Source organism: Lactuca virosa, chromosome 8, assembly GCF_052849685.1.
Source record: "Lactuca virosa cultivar CGN04683 chromosome 8, Lactuca_virosa_CGN04683_v6, whole genome shotgun sequence".
NCBI classification, from domain to species: domain Eukaryota; kingdom Viridiplantae; phylum Streptophyta; class Magnoliopsida; order Asterales; family Asteraceae; genus Lactuca; species Lactuca virosa.
In genome coordinates this window covers 322,362,367-322,378,641 of record NC_136433.1, presented here as the reverse complement: position 1 = coordinate 322,378,641, position 16,275 = coordinate 322,362,367, and positions in this window count along the sequence as shown.

Sequence of the window (16,275 nt, the reverse complement as noted above, 5' to 3'; positions counted from 1 at the left end):
TCAGGATGCGACTTTGTTTCGTTCGTTTGACTTCTCGATTCGTGAGTTCAGATGATTCTCACACAAAGTGTAGACTCTCGTCTAACTCGAGGTTGTCGAGGGGAAATCGCAGGTGTCTCATCGGATGGACACACATTTTGGTTCGACACGAGGAAGACGAGATGGACTCTACGGAGTTCTCGGGGTAACTGGAGTTTGTATGCTTATGGGACCGATTCTAGTAAGGATCTCGGACGGTCCTACGTGTCTTGATTTTAGCTTTCCTCGTTTTCCGAAGCGTATCAGGCCTTTCCAGGGTGAGACCTGCAAGAGACACGTCCACCAATCTGGAACTCCAATGGTTTTTGTCTCTCATCGGCGTAGCCCCTTTCGTACGATCTTCTCAGTCGTTCTTCGGATGATTTCATGACTCGTGAAAGTGCTGTCAGGGACTTGACTCTTGACTAGATGTGTGTCGCCCACCTCAGCCCAGCACATAGGGGATCTGTACCTTTGGCCATAGAGGGCTTCGAACGGTACAACCTCGATACTGAGAAGGTCACCGTTGTTGCAAGATAGTTCAATTAAGGGTAGATGAGTGTCCCACGGCGCATCTTCAATTGTCTGGATTGCCCTCTTACTCTGTTAATCTCTTTGTGGATGATACTCTTCGCATGAATACGTTCGGGTTTCGAAGAGAGATGAATTTTTGAAGTTCACATCTAGCTCGTCGATACGAGCGACGAGAGTTTTGTGATTGAACGATTTAAGGCCAAAAGGTTCGGCATATCGTAGACTTAGTCGGACTAAACAGGCTGACGTCGTAGAATCATGCGTTATGTTAATCCAGGAGGATCGTTTTGTTAGCACATTGGTATCCCTAGATGAAAGTATCTGGTGTTTTCTACGTTTGATTCGAAGTTAATGGGTACTACTAACACGAGGGTTCTGATGTTTTGAAACTATGAACTTTTATGAAATGGTTCTTACTAGATCTCTCTATGATCGTTTGGTGTACACAAGCCAGGTATAACTACAACTGAACCTAACATATTCACTAAGCTATCATAATTACTCATTAGGGCTTTAAATCTTATAAGAATGTCGTGATTCAATTTGGACGAGGAAGTAATCACGATTTTGAGCAATTATTGGGGTTTTTGAAAACGTACCGAAACATAGCAGGGTTCTTCGATGTTTCCTCATTCCCTGAGGTCAGACTCCTCCTGTTTCCTCATTGTTCTTCTCTGTTGGGCAGTCTATAGCACACTTGAACTAAGCTATCGTCGGTAGTGGAAGTGACGCGTTGAGTCGGGGTCTTTGTGAAGCGAGCTTCCTGGCCATCCTTAGCCCTTGGACAGTTTCTTTTGAAAAGTCCTACCCTATCACAGAGGTAACAGGTTGGACTTGTCCCAACATTGGTAGTTGGAGTGATGAACTTGACTAGGGTCCTACAACTGCGGGAGGTGTGCCCCTTCCTGTTGCATCTAGTGCAATGCATCTCTCGGCAGACTCCATGATGATGGTAGTTGCATTTGCTGCAGTGCGGAAGATTTCCAAAGTAGGGTGTGGTTGGTGTTGGAACAGCGGGGTTGGCTGGGGTGTTAAACGCCCCAGTTCGTTGCCTTTCAGTAGGTCCCTGGGTTGAGCAAATTCCTTGGAACTTTCGTTTCAGGATGTTAGGTTGGAGACCAGGTGTGTCCTTTCTAGTAGTCACTTGTTGTTGAGATTAGTTAACACCAAGATTTGGATTGCCATTAACCCTTCCACCCACATTTGTGTTGTTAGCGTTAAGAACAGTTAGGGCGGCTGCTACTACTGCTGTGACAGTAGCTTGGAACGTAGCTGAGTCCATCTGGAGGATTGGTGTCTTACCGGTGGGTTGGTTACGTTTCTTCGGAGGCATGATCTGCTACATGTCACGAAAGGAAGTTTGTGAGAAACAGCGGCTGCCTCAGGATGTATCCTAAAGGTTTATCTATGCATTAAGATTTCCCATTTTGTTATCTGACTCTCATTGATTCGACCCACATCCCCATGATGTGGCCTAGCAAGAATAGAAAAAGATTTGAACACAACAAAGTTCACATGTTGCTCAGTTCATTGAGCTGGCTGGATAACTCTCACACTTTTGCCGGCTCTAGATGATATGAATGGTTAGCTATAAGAGTAGCTCCGGGAATCAAGTCGATTCAGGATTTAACTTGATGCTCGGGAGGAATCCATGGAATGTCTTTGAGAATGACATCAGGAAAGTTGCAGACTTCGGAGATGCTCTCGAGGTCTTTAACATGAGCTAGGATTGCATAACATCCCTTTCACAGACACTTCTGGGCTTTGGCACAGGAAATGATATGAAGGTTCGAACAGTCTTATCACTGAAACTAGTGAGGACCGCGTCGGAGGAATGGTTGAGACGAATCACTTTCTCGAATCAAAGGACATCGACACGATGGGAGGCTCAATCGTCCCATGTCGATTAGGATATCGAAGCTCTTCATGGAGACTGATATGAAATCGATGGGGAAAAAGGGATGATCGTCTCAGGTAAGAGTACCTCCTATAATACATGCTTTAAAGACAAACAGCGGCAGGACTTTGATAAATTTGCTTAATTTGCGTGTTACCGATCTAAGATATACTTTGACAATGATAATCTTTAATCGAAAAGTGATTGTAGCCATCACAGCTGAAACTGAGATTACATATTTCGGAATCTTCGACCTAAGAATAGGTCTAAATTATCCTCACAGAATAGAATCTAGAAAAGATGTCTACGGAAAAGGGCTACTCAGAACATAAACGTGAAAGTTATTCCTTAGACCAAAAAGGAAGAACGAGTAGAGTATTCCTTTATCGGCGACGGGTACTCCTCAAGTGAAACCTTAATTCGGCCAGCTGGTGTTCCACACCAAGCAGGCGTCTCTCGTACCCTGACTGGCGTGCTCGAAGCTCTGTGACTTCGGCTTGGGTCGTAGCTAACTCTCGTTGCAGAGCTTCATTGTGCCTTGCAGCTCTTGCATGAGCAATCTCGAGGCGACAAATGCGATCTGTGCTGGTGTCCGAATCTGCTTCGAGCTCCACAGTTCGCTGAAGGGTTGCCATACCTAGCTCCACATTGCGAGCCACATGGCGTATCAGGATTGGAAGAGCCCTGTCTGCGGGCCCTCCTCCGTTCAAATTGTAGAAGTTGCGGTTTCCGTTGTATGGGAAGGGTTGGTCTTGCTCGTGGCTCCACGTATTCAAACTCCCGACCCACATAGGCGTTGGACCTTGGAATCCAACTCGAGGGTTAGGATTTGGTATTGGGGTTACTTGAGGTATGTTATCGACTTTGGGTTCTGAGTCAGTCTCTTCAGGAAATGGTTCGGCGAAGTTATCATCCAATGGAATTTCATGGTTTCCTTCTGGCTCTGGCTCGATCCATCCATCATCTCCTTGTTTGGGAAAGTACGGGTCGCCAGGAAGATGGAATCCAGCCATGCTATCTACGCGAGGTGATGGTAAAGGAATAGTTAATAGGCATCGAATCCTATAATACTTCCAATGTATTATAGCTACATGATTGATCCTTGAATAATAGATTCTTGGGTAAGTTTCCGGGTTAGTCGTTATAGCATCCTAAAATACTCCTATAGTATTTTAATCCTTATGTTTGGCTCTAGAACTCCTCTGGTATCTAGGTAAGTTTTAGGCTTGCTGCAACACCACAGTCACTCCCATGCACATGTTGTTTATGTCTCGAATAAATATAGTTGATCAGGCTATTTTGATCCTAGACATGATTACATAACTGCCTAGGTTTAACCGTGATGTCCAACATCCAAATACTTTTGTTTTGTTCTACTTATGACATGGATTCTGGTACTCGGGTATACTTATATACTTTGTTATAAAAATACTTATATTTTTCAAAGTATACCTTTAGTTTAGAGCACTTAGGCCCCTTAGTATTTATAGTTGTATACCATGTAAGGTTCGGTATTCTTAGTTCGCTATAAACAAGGGCTCTGATACCAATCTGTCACACCCCCAAACCGGAACGGTGGAAACGTTTGGGGGTGGTTGACGTCATGCGTATTATCACAACAATTGTATCATAGCAAGCATAGTAAACACAACCAGACATTGAATACACATATATGAAAAAGGCTTACATTGTTTAATATATAGTTTTGTTCATATCAAAAGTAAAATGAAAAGACGTGACTCTAATGCTCCGACTTCTCCAAATTCCTGGAAGTACCTGCCTACTAATTCCCTGAGAATACAAGCAGTTTTGAAAGAATGTCAGCATAAAGCTGGTGAGTTCATAAGCATTTAGTTTTGGTGGAAAAATGTTCTTTGATTCTTTTGAAGAGTGTTCCTCAAGAAAATCCTATATTTTCTTATGAAAGCATGTTTGAGAAACCCATTCCTTCCATGACTTCCCGGTTCGTACTAAATACGCACAATCCAAGGAGTCATAGAATGAATACGAACGTCCAATAGTAGAAAATAAACCATCAGTTTTAGAAATGCCAGTGTTATCCTGGGAAAATCCTATATTTTCCCTAAAAGCAGGTTATCTGTCCTAGAGGTAGAGACGCCAGTTTAGAAATCCCCGATTACTATCAGCATATATAAAAGTAGTTTTATTACTCAAAATAAAACAAATGAAGATTAGAGTCCGTAAACCAAAGTTAGTTTATACTTATTTGCGAGTCGTATAACCATACTTGATATGACCTAGAGACCTTTATAACGTTCTTCAGGCGTTAAGCTAAATGACATTTGTTCACCCCAGGCGTGCCCGCCTAACTGTAGCTAGCAGTTCAGGTGTGGGATTGTCAGTCCCGAATAGATCTATTCACAAATCTCACGCTCTCCCTCCAGGAGACTCTGGTTATACTAAAAGGATTTATCACTGTACACCTAAGAGTATAGCATTGAAGTAGAGCCTCATAATTCTGTATAATCTGGTTTACGTGCTAAAAACAGTATAAAACAAGAATCATCCTTAAAAAATTGTATTTTACACTCCTTAGAAAATATATAACATAAACTAAATCTGTCATAGTTTACATATATTCATTTATAAAATCTGAATTTGTAGAAACTGCCTAGAGGGTTATCCCAAACTATACCCATTATAGTTTATCAGAAGTGTTATGGAATTGCTTTGTAAAACCTTTCTGAAAGCCGTGAAATTAGATTTCCAAAATAACAGTTTCCCTTATGCTCAACGTATTACAAAAGGGATAAAGTATACGAGTATGTCATTAAACGTGGAAAATCGTTGGACTGTATTAATAAGTTTAAAACTTAATAAAATACTTTGAGTTTGGCTTGTATTCCCCCCCCCCCCCTGAAAACATGAAAAACACGGAAAATGTAGGGGTATGAACTCACTGTGGTTGTGCGAAAAGGTCCACTGGAAACGAAGATCCTGGGGTTGTTGTACGTGGCACTTAACGGAATCCTAATATCAATAAATACGTATATGTATCTAATTAGCGATTTCGTTAGATAAAGTGTTAGAAAAACACTTGCTTTCGGTTAACGAATGTTACCGAACCTGCTGAATCGAGAAAACGAGCTTTCACCACTTAGGAAGAGTTTGCGGCCGTGAAGAGTGGTTTACGGCCGTGAACTGGGTTTACGGTCTTTGAAGATGGGCCGTAAACGGGTTTACGGTCTTTGAAGATGGGCCGTAAACTCAAGAACAAGGGTGCTGATTTCGAAGAGAAATGTGTTCCAGATGCCCCGAAATAACTCTAAACGATGTTTCTCGGTGTTTTCTCGAAGATTGAAGGCCTTCTAGGTGTTTACGGTCAAGAGTTCTAGAGAGAGAAAGAGAGAGTTTCCGGTCAAAGGTGTTCAAATGAGGGCGGGGGTCTCATATTTATAGGGGTTTTGTGGTCGGTGGGTGGGGTCCACCCGACGCTGGCCGCAAACGAGTTTACGGCCGTAAACAGGTTTACGGCCGTGAACTCCAGTCAGGCCGTGAACATGATGTTTTTCGAGGATAATTCTAGTTTTGCACGGTTTTGGTTCCGACTTGCATATATAAGTTTAATTATATAATACCAGATGATTTTCTAAATCAAAGGTTCGACGGAAGATTAATAAAATTCAAATTTTATTAACGGAAATTGCATAATGGAAACGGAAAAAGTTTCGGGTTGTCACATCATCCCCCCGTTAGATGGAATTTCGTCCCGAAATTCAAGAATAGAGATACAAATTATGGACTTGGAAAAAGATGAGGGTACTTCTGTTTCATTGAATCCTCACGCTCCCAAGTGAATTCAGGTCCCCGTTTGGCATTCCAGCGAACCTTCACTATCAGGATGCGACTTTGTTTCGTTTGTTTGACTTCTCGATCCGTGAGTTTAGATGATTCTCACACAAAGTGTAGACTCTTGTCTAACTCGAGGTTGTCGAGGGGAAATCGCAGGTGTCTCATCGGACGGACACTCATTTTGGTTCAACACGAGGAAGACGGGATGGACTTTGCGGAGTTCTCGGGGTAACTGGAGTTTGTATGCTTACGACACGAGGAAGTCGATAGACTGTTTGATTTTATAGGCATGTAATGGTATTCGTCTAATAATTAGTTAATATTGGTAGAAATTCTTCCTAGGATCATAGTAAAGAGAAGTGGAAAGGAATCCTAGAAGGAGAGTCTAGTATATGCTTGATAGGGCATATATTCATAAGGTAGGGTATCGGTAAAGATGCAAATCCGTAGTGGAGTTTATGAAGACCTGTTGTATGTGCTCATGGGACACATACATATATATGTTTAGTGGTCATCATGTGTCGTATTGGAAGTGCTTGGAAACTACGAGACAATTCTTGGGACAAGTATGAGTAGGTGTGAAAGGTATTAGAGGCCTATACTACCCGAAGCATAGGATTCACACTTGGATCAGGAAGAGTCAAAAAGTTGCTAGTAGTTAGGTAGATAGTGTGTCTAACATTATAAATTCGTTTTGCATTATATCCATCATTACCTGTTGTATGGTGATGTGTAGGAGAGTGACTCTAAGTTCTCGTCCAAGTGTCCGTAAAGGATAGAGTCCGAATAAAGTAGAATTGCATAAGTTAGTTGGTTCTGAGAACCTTGTCCGACATATTACCAACTTTATCCATTTAGGAAGAAGATGATCAAGTCGATATACAGAAGGATTAGAAGCCTTAATGGGGTAGAGTAACTAGCAGCTAGAGTTGCTACCTACCATGATGTGGTTGTACCACATTAGAACATGAAGGAAGGTACATCTTATGTTAAGTGTTTGACTCGTAGGGACAAGAGCCTAGTTTGTTATACATACTTGCGTCATGCAGTAGAAGGTCATTAGAATGTTCTTGACATAGTGACTTAAAAATGTCCATCAATGGAATCGGTCCACAACTCATTATGTCAAGAACATTTTCTCGTCATTTGTATGATTCTTGTAGGTCATGGGTCACCAAACTACAATCAACCTGTAGGCGCCTTCAAGGTGTGCATTGAAATGTACAGGTGTGGACCACGTCCCGACTGTGTGACCTTTTTAACACTCTTCTCTTGTTGCAACAAGACCAAGATGAGAAATAATAACTCAAGTGCATTCCCATATTTTCAAATTAGGGTTTAGTTACACCATTAAGGTTTGCAACAGTTTCGTTGATGCTTACTACAAAACTGGTACACTAGAGTTGGTTAATCGACTTTTTATATAAATGTTAACAAAGGATTTCGTGACATTCATAGAGATGCTAATTTTAGAGCTTCTCTGATTTCTTCTTCAATCTAAAAAAAGGTAGTCGGTTGTTAATGTTTTTATTCTAATCGTTAGTTTTTGTAGCCTTTGGAGTAGGTACTTGGATGTCAGGTTTGTTTTTTGACATGGCTGAAATTAGCTAAAAAGATGTTGATGATAGGTGGTTGAGGAAAGAACAAAATGGAAAGGGTTATTAACATAAAGGCACATCAAACTTTCACGCTTGGTTTTAAATGGCCATTTAACTTTTTTTAGACCTATTAAACCATTAAACTCATTAATTACTTGTTTAAAATACCATTTTGCTAAAAATTACCAGGTTTCCCCAATTACATTGTTGATGTGTAGATAATGGACATATCCACATGGACTTTGACATTAAGAAAGTCAAAGATATTGCCTATGATCCCACCATTTCCATTACCAAGCCTTGCACATGCCTTCAAAGCAGATGCTACTATAAATGTGGAAGGAAAGAGTCTTGATCTTTGCAGCTTCATGTACTGAGCAAAGGCTTCTTGAAACCCACCATGGTTGTAGAAATACTGAATAACAGATCTTGTTGAATCCACATCTGGTTGTTTTGAATGGTGAAGAATTAATCGAAGATAATGAGCATTACCTTGATAGTAATCGGATGAAGAGCTTATAAGATGGCGGATTACCAGCCCCCAAGATGATAAAGGCCATGAGCAAGTATTAATCCATGAAGTTGCTTCAATTGTTTGGGTGTCAGAAAGCTCTTCAACAAGGTGGTTAATTTTGGACACCACTCACTATTCCATGACTCGTGTTTGGAGGAACACCCATGACTCGTGGGACTCTGAAGTCCCTAATCGACCACCACCGCCTCCCTTTGATGGCTTCATTGGAGATCAGACAGGCTCATCAATTCTTCATCACATCAGTGGTCATTTCCCGCCTGTCAACGACATATGCCACCGCCTTGGTGCCCTAATGTGTCGTAGACGTAATTTTAATAACCCCCAAAAGGCCCAGACCCTGACATAGACAAGCTAAACCCGAAGTCCGGTAAAAATTTGGCATTTTCTTCGAGATCCATCAGAAGTTTGTATCTTAAAGTGACTTGAGGTCGTGAAGGGTTATCAGCATATGTGAGGTAAAAGTGAAACCCTGCTTTAGAAAGAAGGTTCCTCAATATGGTGGGGGAGATTGTGGGTTTTTATTTTTATTTTGTAAATTTTAATAGCAATTGGTCCACATGGTTTTGGAACTTTTGACTATCACAAGTCAACACACACCAACAATGTAACCAGGGAAACCTGGTAGTTTTTAACAAAATGGTATTTTGGACAGATAATTTGTAATGCCCCAATTCTCAGGTATTAATTATAGCTTGAATTTTCATAATTTCAAAGTCTACTCGACGAGTTGGAATCCCTGAATCGTCGAGTAGCAGCGGATTGGCCACATGTTTAAGTGACCTACTCGCCGAGTCCAGGATAGGACTCGACGAGTAGGAGCTGGAGGATGAAACCCTAATTTCCGGGGTTTTGCACCCTATTTAAAGGATCATTAGCCTCCTTTATCCCCTTACAGCCTCTTGAGAGTCCAACAAACCCTAATCCGTGTGTGTGCTCCATTCTTGTGTGTTTTAAGCTTTGGGAATGTGGATCTTTGTAAGAAGTGCTTTGAGAACAAGTGGCTAGAAGCAAGGAACGTGTGGGGATCTGAAATCTACCTCAGTTAGCATCCTTTGAAGGTATCAAGTCGTTATCTTGACCTCATTTCCTTCTAGATCTCATTTGGTTAAAGATTAGGGCTTTTCTAGCATATTAGGAAGCTATTCTTGGGTATGAGCTAAGATCTGAAGTTGCAACTTCAGATCTGAACTCTCTTTGGTCTCTATGTCCATAAAGCTTCCAACTTTAGCAAGTATGAACCTCTCCTTAGGTGTAAAACTCCATTACAAGCTTGTATTTGACATTATAAGTCTTTAAGAGCCTTGCATGCACGTAAAGTTTGCAACTTTACATGATAAACATGCCTTGGGAAACTGGATCTACAATATGGAACCTTAAAATGGCTTAAAAATCATCTGGATGGACAAAGGGATGAAGGGACTCGACGAGTTGCATGGTCAACTCATCGAGTCCGATGAAGATTGTCGTGCAAGGACTTCTGCATGGACTCGGCGAGTCAGTGGGGTGACTCAGCGAGTCAACTAGGGTTTCCCGACATTTGGACACGCATGAACTCGGCGAGTTGCAGGGAAACTCGACGAGTCAGTGGGGGAATTTTACGACTACTCGAGTTTTAGAAGGACTCGACGAGTCAGTGACTGCACTCGATGAGTCGGGTCAACATGGATTGTTGACCTTGATCGTTGACTTTGACTTTGACCAAGGGTTGACTAATGGACTTCTGGGGCATTTTGGGAAATTGGAAATTTATGAGTATGGTTCTATGGTGAATAGAGGTGGTGGAGTTTGTGGCGGTTATCCGAGAGTTTGAGCTTATCTTTCGAGTCGACAGTTGCGAGGTGAGTTATCTGAAGGGTTTTGAGCATTCTAACACTCCTATGGTGTAGATGCAACCCTAAATACCTTGGATCTATGTTTTCTCTATTATACATGCAAACTTGAACTTTCCAAGGTATTACCCTAACTAGCATACAATCTTTGATACTTGGGTAATATGAACAGGTTATAAGACATACCTTTTGATGAAGCTTGAAGTCTTGATCTTTAAGAGCTTAGCCCCAATAGTGTGGAAGCCTCAAGTGGAATCACAAATCACCAAGAACACATTGGAAAAACTTGAGAGAATAGTAAGCACACTAGAAATGACCCACTCTTGTATCCTCACACACTAGTGCAATTTCTTGTGCCAAAGAACTCTTTATATAGTATGGAGGATTAGGGTTTCATCCATGTAAACCCTAATACCCATGCCCTTTCATTTCCATAGGATCCATGGGTTAAAAACTCCATGGACTATCCATGCAAGCTTAGCCCAACCTAAATGAACTTGGCCCATACTATATATATAAGAGTCCATATTTAATTAGTTCCTTTTGATCACTAAATTAATTCTAAATTAATTCTTGATCACTACTAATTAAATAATATGATTCCATATTAATATATTAGAACTTATAATATATTAATATAAATCATAAACATACTATTCTCAAAAGACTATCCATATAAATTGTTCCGGTGAAGTGCAACCCAAATGGACCATGCCAAATCGGGTCAAGTATATACCAATAATAGTTATGGGCTTAGACACTAATCCAACATTATCCTCATTATACTTAAGGGTCTAAGGCACCGAGCCGGCCCTTTTGGATTGCTATCCTGATATGTTGTATTCTCGAGTATTGTATGATCCGTTAGATCAGTATCTTGGTAGATGGGATGTTATATGCCGTTATGATCTGTTAGATCAGTATCCTGGTAGATAGGATGTTACATGTTGATATGATCCGTTAGATTAGTATCCTGGTAGATAGGATGTGCTATGCTATTATGATCTGTTAGATCGGTTTGTCTGTCTATAGACCGTTATATGATTCTTTGTTATATGTGCACATGTTGTTTGGCGGTTGAGGCTTATCTGCTTTGTGTGAAAGCCAGTAGACCTGGGCATTCCAACCTGTTGGTTGTGGGCCGTGAGTATTCCATCCCGAGGATGATTGGACTCATAGTATGTGGGCATTCCAACCTGTTGGTTGTGGGCCTAGGGTATTCCATCCTGAGGATGATTAGACCTATAGTATGTTGTCATTCTAACCGGACGGTTGAGGGCTTGGGGTATTCCAACCTGATGGTTGACTGGACCCATACTATGCTGTTTATGATTATATGTGTATTATTTTGTGTATGGGTATTTTGGGGGAACTCACTAAGCTCTCAGGCTTAAAGTTTCATTTTATTGTTTTAGGTACATCAGGGGACCGCGGCAAGGCAAAGGCGTGATCGTACCGCTCCTCACTTTTTATTACTTTGTTTCTGGGAGACTCTGATATAGACTATTTTGAAAACAAATTTGTAATGACTGTTGGTTTTTAAATGTTTTAAAAAGATAAAATTTGGCATGATTTTTATGGGTGTTACAAGTTGGTATCAGAGCCTTGGTTTGAGTGAATTGGAGGAACATTCGTGTGAATCCAGTCTCAAACCAAGGAAGGATTTTCAAAATGAAATTTTAAAATCGTTTTCAAAATGAGAAAAGGAGGATGCAGGGTGTACTATCAGTCGGAGCCGGTAAGTAGACCCCAAAATACCTTATAGTTATTTGATATTGTGATATGTTAGAACATCATGCTAGTACTAGGCTAAGGATCTTCAGGAATTGCAAGATAGAATTGCCTGATTACATGATGCCTGCTAGCCTAGGGTTTTCCTTATATGTGATTGACATCATTACTGTAGTTGCTTGTGTATGTATCACGACTGTACATAATTAAGATCTTATAGCCTGAGAATGTTTGATTTGGCCTTATGTTCTGTTCTTATTGATTAGGGGCTTAGGGTAGGATAAGATATTCGAAAGTCTATAGGGTCCAGCGTTATGTATGGATAGCATAAACTAGTGTTGCAGGGTTGGTGGAAGTTTCATGGATGAGTGAGTTGTGTGAGGCCGGTAGGTCGATGTGAGACAGTTAGCTTTCCTCTAGGAGTGAGGATTGAGCGTCCACCATGTGAGTGTATATTGTTAGGGTATTGTGGTGATATTTGAGACAAATATGGGTAGGTGTGGAAGGTAGTATGGGCCCGTACTACTGAAAGCACAAGACCCATACACGTAGCAAGGAAGTCACAACCCCTAGGGTTTAGTCGAGAGTTGGTTCCCCGTTATTTATGCGGATTATCTGATATCTTCCTGTTATATTTTCAGTATGGTGGTTACGAGGCGTTTTGTGACTGGATCCAGATCGGTATCAGGACAGGGCGATCAGGAGGCCCCGGCCTCGCCTAAGGTTGTCGGCCATGAGGGGCCAATGTTGACAGAGGACCATGTCAGGGAGATCACCCGCGAGGAGGTGGTCGAGATTGTCCGGGGTTAGATTCCATAATTGTTTGGGTCTATCAAGACCGCTATGATGGAGTACTTCGATGACAGATATGCAGCCCTTGCGGAGACGCCTGCCGCTGCAGCTGCATCGACTGTAACAGTGGCAGGAGGAGGAGTAGGAGCCAGTCGGGGCTTCCAGTACAGGGACTTCGATAACACAAAGTCCCGTACTTTTGATGGGTCTCAGGACCCCATCAAGGCTATGAGGTGGGTTTCTGATGTGGAGGGGTGTTTGTTTACTTGCTCGTGTCCTACTGACCAGAAGGTCAGGTGTGCCCTCAACCTGCTGAGGTCTGGGGCCAAGGACTGGCGGAGATTGACGACAGGGTCGTACACTGATGATCAGAGAGCTGTTGTTACTTGGGAGCAGTTCAGGGATATGTTCCGCGCTCGTTACATCCCACGGGTTGAGCGGGAACGATTGGCTCAGGAGTTTTTGAGTTTGAGATAGGATGAGGAGTCGGTGATAGAGATCACCCGCATGTTCACAGAGAGGGCGATGTTCTGCCCAGAGTTTGCTTCCGAGCAGGCTCAGATGACACGTTATATGAGCATGCTCAAGACTGACATCCGACAGTTTGTGTCTACCCAGCGATGTGATACTCTTCTAGATTTACAGGAGGCCACGAGGCTGCGTGAGTTGGAGATTGAGCTGCAGTTGAGGGAGTAGCGGCAGGCCCTGGCGCAGTCGCAACCGGTGCCGAAGTGGTCTAAGACCGCTGATACCAGGACTGGGGGACAGTTAGGCCGCACTTGTGGGAAGTGCGGAAAGGCTCATTCAGGGACATGTCGATCAAGGAGTGGGTGCCACCGATGTGGCAAGTAGGGCCATCTGGCCAGGGATTGCAGGCAGCAGACTCCAGCTCCTGGAGTCAGAATTTGTTATCATTGTGAGCAGGTAGGCCATATGAAGGCCCAATGTCCTCTACTAGCCGCCAAGTCGGCGCAGGCTCCAGCGTCGGCTACATTGAGGATTGCGGATGGGAGACCAGTTAAGACAGAGCCTCCGAAGGCGCAGGGGCGTGCCTTCCAGCTTACTGCCAAGGAGGCCAGGGCAGCATCGGACGTGGTTGTTGGTACGTTTCTCTCCTCTATTTCTTTTATTATATATGTTTTATGCTTATCTGTTGGACCTGTGGTTAGGTACGTTTTTAGTGAACTCCCTGCCTGCATTGGTTTTATTTGACTCAGGGGCGAGTCGGTCGTTTGTATCCCAGACATTCAGTAGGGAGTTCAGTGTACCAGTAGGCGAGCTAGAGTGTCTGTTGTGAGTCTCTATCACCAACGAACACGGGGTTTCTGCTTCCTCGGTCTACCGAGGATGTGAGTTGGAGATCTTTGGGGTGTCCTTCCCGATAGAATTGATTCTGATTCCCATGGGGGAGGTGTGCGTGATTGTGGGGATGGACTGGCTTGGTCGATTTGGTGCCATGATTGATTGCGAGGGCCAGCGGGTGGTAGTTCGAACCCCAAGTGGGGGAGAACTGATTGTATATGGCGAGGGCACCAGAGTGGGATCAGGGTTCTGTTCAGCTGCCAGGGCTCGGCAGTATATTCAGCACGGGTGTGCTGGTTATCTAGTGTATGTGGTGGATACGCGAGCCAGGGATCAGATTTTAGTTTCAGAGGTTCCAATAGTCAGGGAGTTTGCTGATGTGTTTCCGGAGGAGTTTCCAGGGATACCTCCGGAGAGGCAGGTCGAGTTTCGGATCGACCTGGTGCCGGGTGTGGCCCCTATCGCCAAGGCGCGGTACCGGTTGGTGCCACCAGATATGCAGGAGCTGTCATCACAGCTGCAGGAACTGCTAGGCAAGCAGTTCATTCGTCCGAGCAGTTCCCCGTGGGGAGCGCCGATACTCTTCGTCAGGAAGAAGGACGGTTCGCACCGGATGTGCATTGATTATAGGGAGTTGAACAAGTTGACGGTGAAGAACCATTATCCACTCCCGAGGGTAGTTGATCTCTTTGATCAATTACAAGGTGCATCTTGGTTTTCCAAGATAGAATTAAGGTCGAGATATCATCAGGTCCGGCTCAGAGAGGAGGACGTGGAGAAGACCATGTTTCGGACTCGTTATAGACATTACGAGTTCGTGGTGATGCCGTTTGGGCTCACCAATGCGCTAGCAATATTTATTGACCTGATGAATCGGGTCTGCAGACCGATGCTTGATCGCTCGGTTATCGTGTTTATAGATGATATCTTGGTGTATTCCAAGACCGAACAACACGAGGAGCACCTCAGGGAGTTATTAGGAGTTCTGAGATGGGAACGGTTGTATGCCAAGTTCTCGAAGTGCGAGTTTTGGTTACGAGAGGTCCGGTTCCTCGGGCATCTCGTTAACCAGGAGGGGATTTTGGTCAACCCGGCCAAAATCGAGGCAGTCATGCAGTGGGAGGTGTCGAGTGTAAGGTCGAAAATATGTTGTAATATGTCGAAGTCTGTGTATTAGATGCTTTCGTTAGTTTCATTATGTATTTTACTAAGGCACCTTTTAGTCGAAGCCGAATGCTAGCCTTAGTATTTTTTTGTATGCTTTACTGTTTTCCTATAAATAGGAAACGTTACTTAGAGTTAGATAAGAGTTTTTGGGAGTCTGTGTTGTCTATTCTCTCTTTGTAATCGTGAAGCATAATTGAGATGAAACAAGATCTTATTTAATCTCGGTGTTCTTAATTCTCGCACTCTGATTCTACATTCATTACTTGATTTAATACTTCTTCACCCAGATCTCCTTCTGACATCAGGAGTTTTCTGGGATTAGCAGGGTACTACCGAAGATTCATACGAGATTTCTCCAAGATTGAAGTACTCCTCACTCGTCTAACGAGGAAGGGGGTGGATTTCCGGTGGGGCCCTGAGCAACAGAGGGCGTTTGAGACCCTCCGACAGCGTTTGTGCGAGGCTCCAGTTTTGACTCTCCCGGAGGGAGTTGAAGATTTTTTGGTGTTCTGTGATGCATCCATCACAGGTTTGGGGCGGTCCTCATGCAGAGAGGACGGGTCATAGCCTACCCATTGCGGCAGCTGAAGCCGCATGAGACGAGATACCCTACGCATGATCTGTAGTTGGGAGCGGCGGTCTTCGCTCTCAAGATTTGGAGACATTACCTCTATGGGGTCCGCTGTACCATATACACGAATCACAAGAGCCTGAGACACATCATGGATCAGCCGAACCTGAACATGAGGCAGCGCAGGTGGCTGGATGTAGTCAAGGACTACGATTGCGAGATCTTTTACCACCCCGGTAAAGCGAATGCGGTGGTGGACGCTTTGAGTCGCAAGTTAGCTGGGTCTTCCACCCCAGCGATATGTATGAGGATAGCGGTGGATTCTCCGCTTGTGAGTTTGATCAGATATGCTCAGGTCGAGGGCATGCGACCAGAGAATTGGAAGCTGGAGAGGATCATGGGTGAGAACACCCGGTTTGTGTAGGATAGCCGGGGATTATTGACCCGATGCGGTTGGGTATGGGTTCCGATGTCTGGTGGGGTCAGAC